A 6,847-nucleotide genomic window follows, 5' to 3' on the forward strand; every position below is an offset into this window, starting at 1 on the left:
GAAGTGCGATTAGTGCCGTACTAAAGAGTTCGACTAACGTAAGTCTCCTGCAGTAGTCTGTAGTTTAGTACGACGCTAACCATACGTCGAAACGACTCTGCATAAGGCGGCTTATGTTCAGTTGAAGATTATGGCACAAAAGTATGATGGATATACTAAACTCACAAGAAAATGTACCGCCTTATGCAGAGTCGTTTTCACGTTTGATTAACGTCATGCTAAAAACCTGACTACTGCAGGAAACATATGTTAGTCGAACTCTTTAGCATGGCACTAATCACGCGTCAGAAGGACTCTGCATACGGCACGTACTTATTTTTATAGTACGCGACAAAACATAACTAATTTTTTCCTCGAAGGTCAGGATCTAAGGGTTTACTTGTCCTTCATTGTAACTAGATTTCGGCGTTGCCGCTCCAACTCAAGTAGAACTGTACAAAGCTCTTAGTATGGCTAACCCCATTACGGTTATCACAGTAGCATCGTACAGAGTTTGTTCCGTCTGGCATCTGAAGTTTTTACAGCGTGATTGAAGAACGTATATTTCGGTAGTTAGGCTTTGCAATCAGCCCACGTCATGTGACAATATATGAAAGCTATTTTATTCTATTTTGTACAGCTTAAAACACAAATTACTTTGATGTTTATTATGTCGGGAAATATGTAAATGTTATCGAATAGAGTAAATCATCTTTAAATTTTACTCCCAATCCAAGCCTTTGCATTATATTTTTTTTTTCCATAAATGACGTAAAGGCAATGCTCTAAATAGAAGAGGGGGAGTATGCGGGGTATACTTTCTTAGATCTTCCATTTCGAGCACTGCATAAAGAAATAGCTATCTTGCTATCTTGAATATTTTCAGTGCGTAGCTGATGCTTACTGGAGTGTCGACTTTCATTGTATGCTTTTACAAGTAAAGGCAATACTTTGATGTAATTGTATGTTTGATATTTGGTAAAGTATTTCCACTTACGATGTTTCAATGTCTGATTAAATCTTTCTGCGATGCTGGCTTTAATATCTGGATCCTTTGTTATAACATGTTGCACGTTGTGTTTCCTGAGAAACTTTTGTACTTTCTTGTTGGTACATTCAGTTCCTTGATCACTACGTAGCAGAATTGGTTTCCTGTCCTGGAAAATCATTTCAAATGCATTCACTATATCCTCGGCACTTTTTGATTTTAGTGGTACAGCCCACCCGTGTCGACTAAACACATCAATCACTGTAAGAATACCTATAACGGTAATTGTCATTATAGTTTTGAAGTGATTGTAAATCATTTAAATCACATTCCCGTTGATCATCAATATTGTTGACAAGATAAAAATCTCTACGGAAACGACGAAGTACAGGACGATGTAACGTCTAGGTAGGTGGCTTGCCATAATTTCTTTGCAGTAGAAAATGATGCAGGATGTGCTGGATTTTCATAAATGGATTTCAACTTTTTGTTCATGGTTTGTACGTTGACTATTGTGGAATGATACGTTTTCTTTTTGGTCGGACTTCTAAAACATCATCATCATCTTCTTCTTCTTCTTCTTCGGAAGAAAATAATTCAGGTGCAGGTTTTGGTGGTGCAGATCCTTCAGGTGCTGTTGTACTATTATGCTTGACAATATAGTTTAATCTTCGTGGATTACCAATCAATTCTTGAGGTGTGTGTGACGATGCAAGGTAGTTGGAAAACAATTCCCAGCCTTGAGGATTAGAATGTTTCCTCGGTCGAGTCACATCAAACATTAAATCTACAATATTGGATCCATGTAGTTTATTATCGTTAATGTACACTGTTCCTTTATGATCATACGTAATTGCGTCATCTAGTTTTAAACGACGGAATAGTAGTTCGGCTTTCTTACGATACATTTGTGGTACTGCGGCTAAAATTTCTTGCTTCATTGATGTAATTGTAAGTGGTATTGGTTCTTCTTGTTTACGTATAACGTAAAGATATTTCTGTGATATTCTATTGTACTAATTCCATTATTCTTCATCACTTGGATACAATGTATTCAACATAGATTGCATTACACGATCGAGATTAGGTTCTCGATTTTCACTCACACGGGATGATGATGCATGCATTTGTTGAAGCATTTCTGGTGGCACTAAAACCATCTTATTGCTATGTTCCATGATGTTTATTGTTTAAACAAAATACTGGATAACACACTTCCTACAATAGGTGTAAGTAGTGCAGGTAAGAATCCTCCTTGTTGTACGGCTAAATGTTTCTTCTTTTTATCCAATGATTTTGTAATTGTCCACGAGATAGCGGAGCGTATTCTTGTAACGCTTTAATCTTGACTTCTGCGCACTTGTTAGTGGAACATTGGCTTTTAAGACATTATAACAACATTCACAAATACTATGAATTAATGAAGCGTCTACATTGACAATAATACCGTTACACAATCTCGGTTTAGCTTTGTGCAGAGCACGTAGCAGATCAGCGTGTTTCACTGTAGGAGACATCGTGACAGACTAAATCATCCTTTTCACATGCACAATAATTTAAACGTGTTTTGTTGGTACGTACACGTAATGATGCAAATCGTCGGGAAAATATTTGTACGAAATCGCGTTTCATCGGGTGTATCTTGTTTAAGATCCGTCAGTAAATAACCATGTGGATTTCTTGTTGAGTCTGCATAACTTTTTTGTAGGAACAGTGGATGATTTGATAACTCATATGTTTGAATTGTGACTTGTCACGCGAATTTTTAAACAACACCAAATACGAACAATTTAAACTCATATTTTTATTTGCTTTACTTTGATGAAATACATTTTGTGTTATAAATATCACACTAATGTTTCGATGATGCGATCTGAACATATCAACAAAATCACTATTCACTTCTCGCATATGGTCATCAATAATAATCAATTGTGGTCCATCTTGAGGCTGAAAATCTTTCATTCATGGAAGTCCTTCGTGAAATTCTACTGGAATCAGCATTGTTACATATACGTGTTGCCATTCTGCACAATACCAGTATATCTTACGAAATTTCGTATTCATCATGATTGGGAGATGTGACAGTAATCGCTTCACAAAATGCGTTTTGCCACACCTACTAGGTCCTGCGAGAATACATGTAAATGGATGTTTCCACCGTGTATCCATGGCGAACACTAACACCTTGTTTCAAATATGATGCGTATTTAAAGTGACTTCAATTTTTTTGTTTTAGTTTGTAAATTCTTGCACTCACTGGTAAATGTTGGCGAGAAACGGAAAAACCGTTTATCTGTTTATCGAATAGTTGAAACCGTTTATTAGTTAATCGAATAGTTAAAACCGGATAAAGTTTGACGGTTAACCGTGGAAGTTGATCAGTGTTTGATTTTAAATTCTATTTAAAAACTTTTTCGTTTGAAATTTGTTTTGAAATTTTTTGTTTCAAAATTTTCTTTGAAAATATTTTGTTTCCAAATTTTAATTTTTTTGTTTCAAATTTTTAGTTTGAAAAATTTTTCGTTTCAAAAATCTTGTTTCAAACTTTTTGTTTTGAAAATTCTTTAGTTTGAAATTTATTTCGTTTCAAAATTTTTGTTTGAAAGTTTTTTTAATTTTTTTTGTTTTGAAAATTTTTCGTTTCAGAATTTTGAAAGTTTTTCGTTTGAAATTTTTTATTTTTTTTTAAATTTGGTTTGAAATTTTTTCGTTTGAAATTTTGTTTGAAATTTTTTTCGTTTCAAAATCTTGTTTCAAAATTTTTTATTTTGAATTTTTCAGTTTGAAAATTTTTGTTTAAGTTTTCGTTTCAATTTTTTTGTTTTGAAAATCTTGGTTTGAATTTTTTTAGTTTGAAAGTTGAAAACATTTTTAAATGCCATGAATTTTGTTCAAAATTTCCACCTAACTCCTAGAGAACATTGACCAGGGACCCGTCGTCGTATCAAAGACTCGCCCATCAAAACCAAATCATCGATCGCGTGACCGTACTAGCATTTGACATCCTAAGGGTCCTACCAAATTGAAAGGGGATACCCGTCCATGCCTTATAATCCTACCAATGAGGATAAATTGAGTCAACCGAACACGTGGTTGTACTAAAAATTTAGCAATTTTGTACGCATGAAAGGCCCACCGAAATTTATCCTGATACATATTGACGTCCTGTAAATGCTTAAATTGGACAATTTACAAAATTGAAGGAGGTGGTCCTATGAACCCGTGCCAAAATTTAAAGCGGTGCACCTATGTACCTATGTTTTATGATAGGGAATGGACCCCTATACATGACCGTATAACCATATAAGGCAATAGGATATCATCAAAAGGAGATAAAATGGGCCTAAAACCAAACACGTGGTCGTACTAATTTTCGACAATATTTTACTCCTAAAAGGGAACGAGGTGGACCATCCAAATTTATCATAATACATATTGAGGTTCTATACTATAATACCGAATGCTTAAATTGGACAATTTCCAAAATTGAAGGGGTGGGTCAATGTACCCCTCCCAAATTTTAAGAAGGGTGTACTAATATACCCATGTCTTATGAAAGAGAATGGACCCCTGTATACGCCCATATAATCATATAAGTAATACGACCTCATTAAAGGGGATAAATTGGGTCAAAAACCGAACACGCGGTACAACGTATTGCTTACGTTTATATTTTTGGCAATTTTGTACCCCTAAAAGAAAACGAGGTAGACCACCCAAATTTGTAGTGATCTATATTAGGGTCCAGTACTATGATACCAAATGTTTAAATTTTGCAATTTTCAAAACTGAAGGGGTGCACCTCCCAAAGGGGTGCCAAAGTACCCCTCCCAAATTTTTCAAGGGGTGCGTAAATATGCCCATATCTTATGAAAGGGAATAGACCCCTGTATACGCCCATATAACTATATAAGGTAATAACACCTCATCAGAGGGGTTAAATTAAGAAAACCCGAAATTTAAATATTTGACAATTTTTTATCCATGAAAGGGAACGACATAGACCCCCAATACTAATAGAGGTACATACTATGGTCCTAGGCTACCATACTCAATTTTTAGATTTGGCAATTTCCAAAATTTAAGAAGGTGGTCCTAGGTACCCCTGCAAAAATTTAAAGGTGTGCCAAGGTACCCCTGGCAAAATCTAGAGGGGGTGGTCCTAAGTACCCTAGGGCATTGACCCTCGGCCAAGATCATTGACCTTTGACCTATGACGTCACAAAGGTTGGGGTCAGAGTCCAAACTTCGATCAGGTCAGACCATTACTACTAACGTCGTCTCTTGAAAATATTCTTGCACCATAAAACAAATTACGAGTAATTTTTAAATATTTTGCAGTTTAGCTACGTTATTTGCACTATGTCTAGAACAATATTTAGCAATTTATTTAAGTTGGCAACACTGCTTAAAGTAATGTAACTGTGACTGGTTGTAATGAAAACCACCAAAAACTATTGTTGTAATGTTATAGAAGCAAACGAAAGCAACACTCATTATAAAAATTTAACACAAATACGTCATATTAAGCAGTATAATAATCACTACCCATGTGTTTGGTATCTCTGAAACGATTTTAAATAACAATTGCTGTAAATGGCATTATGATAAGGATCTGCATGATAGACGTGATATGTCAGCACGTTTTCGAAGTAAAGTCTTTGGAAAAAGTCAAATTTTCCATTTGTTGTAACTTTGTTCCTTGATTCTTTCGAAATACATTATACCATGATCATAATATTTGACGCTAAGATACAATTGATGCGCATTGTACCGTCCTTGCCATTTGAGTTATTAGAGATCTCCAAAAGATTGATGTTTTTGATACTGTATTGTCTTTTGTTACACTGAATAATGTATGTGGTATTGTGGTTTTACTTAATACCACAGTAGAAATATGTAATATCTTACGTAGTGCAATTTGAGAAAATACAACTTTATGTTGCGTTGGCAAAACTACTTTTTTATCTAGTGGTATTGCAGAGATCTAGAGGTATATCCCCTTCAATATTTCACACAACATGGTACAAAATTTCAGCATTATATATATATATATATATATATATATATATATATATATATATATATATATATATATACGTATAGTCGCGGATCCAAGGGGAGGGATATAAGGGCTATAGCCCCCCTTGACGTGCAGGTATACACTGGATGAAATGGGCTTCAATCCTGCTTTCTTTACACTAGATAAAATGGTAAAGTAGTGGTTTTGTCTCGATAGAGGCTTAAGGAACGAATGAGAGACATTTGTGTTGTGTGCAATGCGAAAAAAATTATCATAAATTTATTACGGAAGGGGCTTGAGCCCGATAGCCACGCCCTAAATACGCTACTGTGCATCAGTCAAACTTTGCCATATTATCTACCTCACACAGCAACGAAAAAAAATTGAGTAAAACCAAATTGCTATCAATATTCGAAACGAGACCGAGAATTTCGAGACTGATCTAAGTCTCGTCTCGGTATATAAAAGTCCGTCTCGGTCTCGGTACCAAAAATACTGAATACCACAACTCATGTTTGGTTCAATTATTGTGTCCCTAGGCTACAGGGAATGATAGTTGTTGAAAGTGAGATTTTTAAGGTATTGATGAGACGGGAATGTGGAAGGGAACGGAAGAAGCCTTCAACACATGATGTCGACAACAAGTTCACTCGGTCTGAAATTGAACCAGAAAATCTTCCCACTAGAGACGAATATTCTATAACTCAACCACCGTATCTCCATACCATCGATCGGTCATGCTTGATGTGATGGCTACCGATATGGACCAATGCACGATACCAATTTCTACTACTGTAAATTTCGTTTCAGCTCTACTAGGATATATTATCCAATTCCTCTTTGGATTCTTTTGA

The sequence above is a fragment of the Thermobia domestica genome, chromosome 9 (genome assembly GCF_964235325.1).
Source record: "Thermobia domestica chromosome 9, izTheDome1.hap1.1, whole genome shotgun sequence".
NCBI lineage: Eukaryota > Metazoa > Arthropoda > Insecta > Zygentoma > Lepismatidae > Thermobia > Thermobia domestica.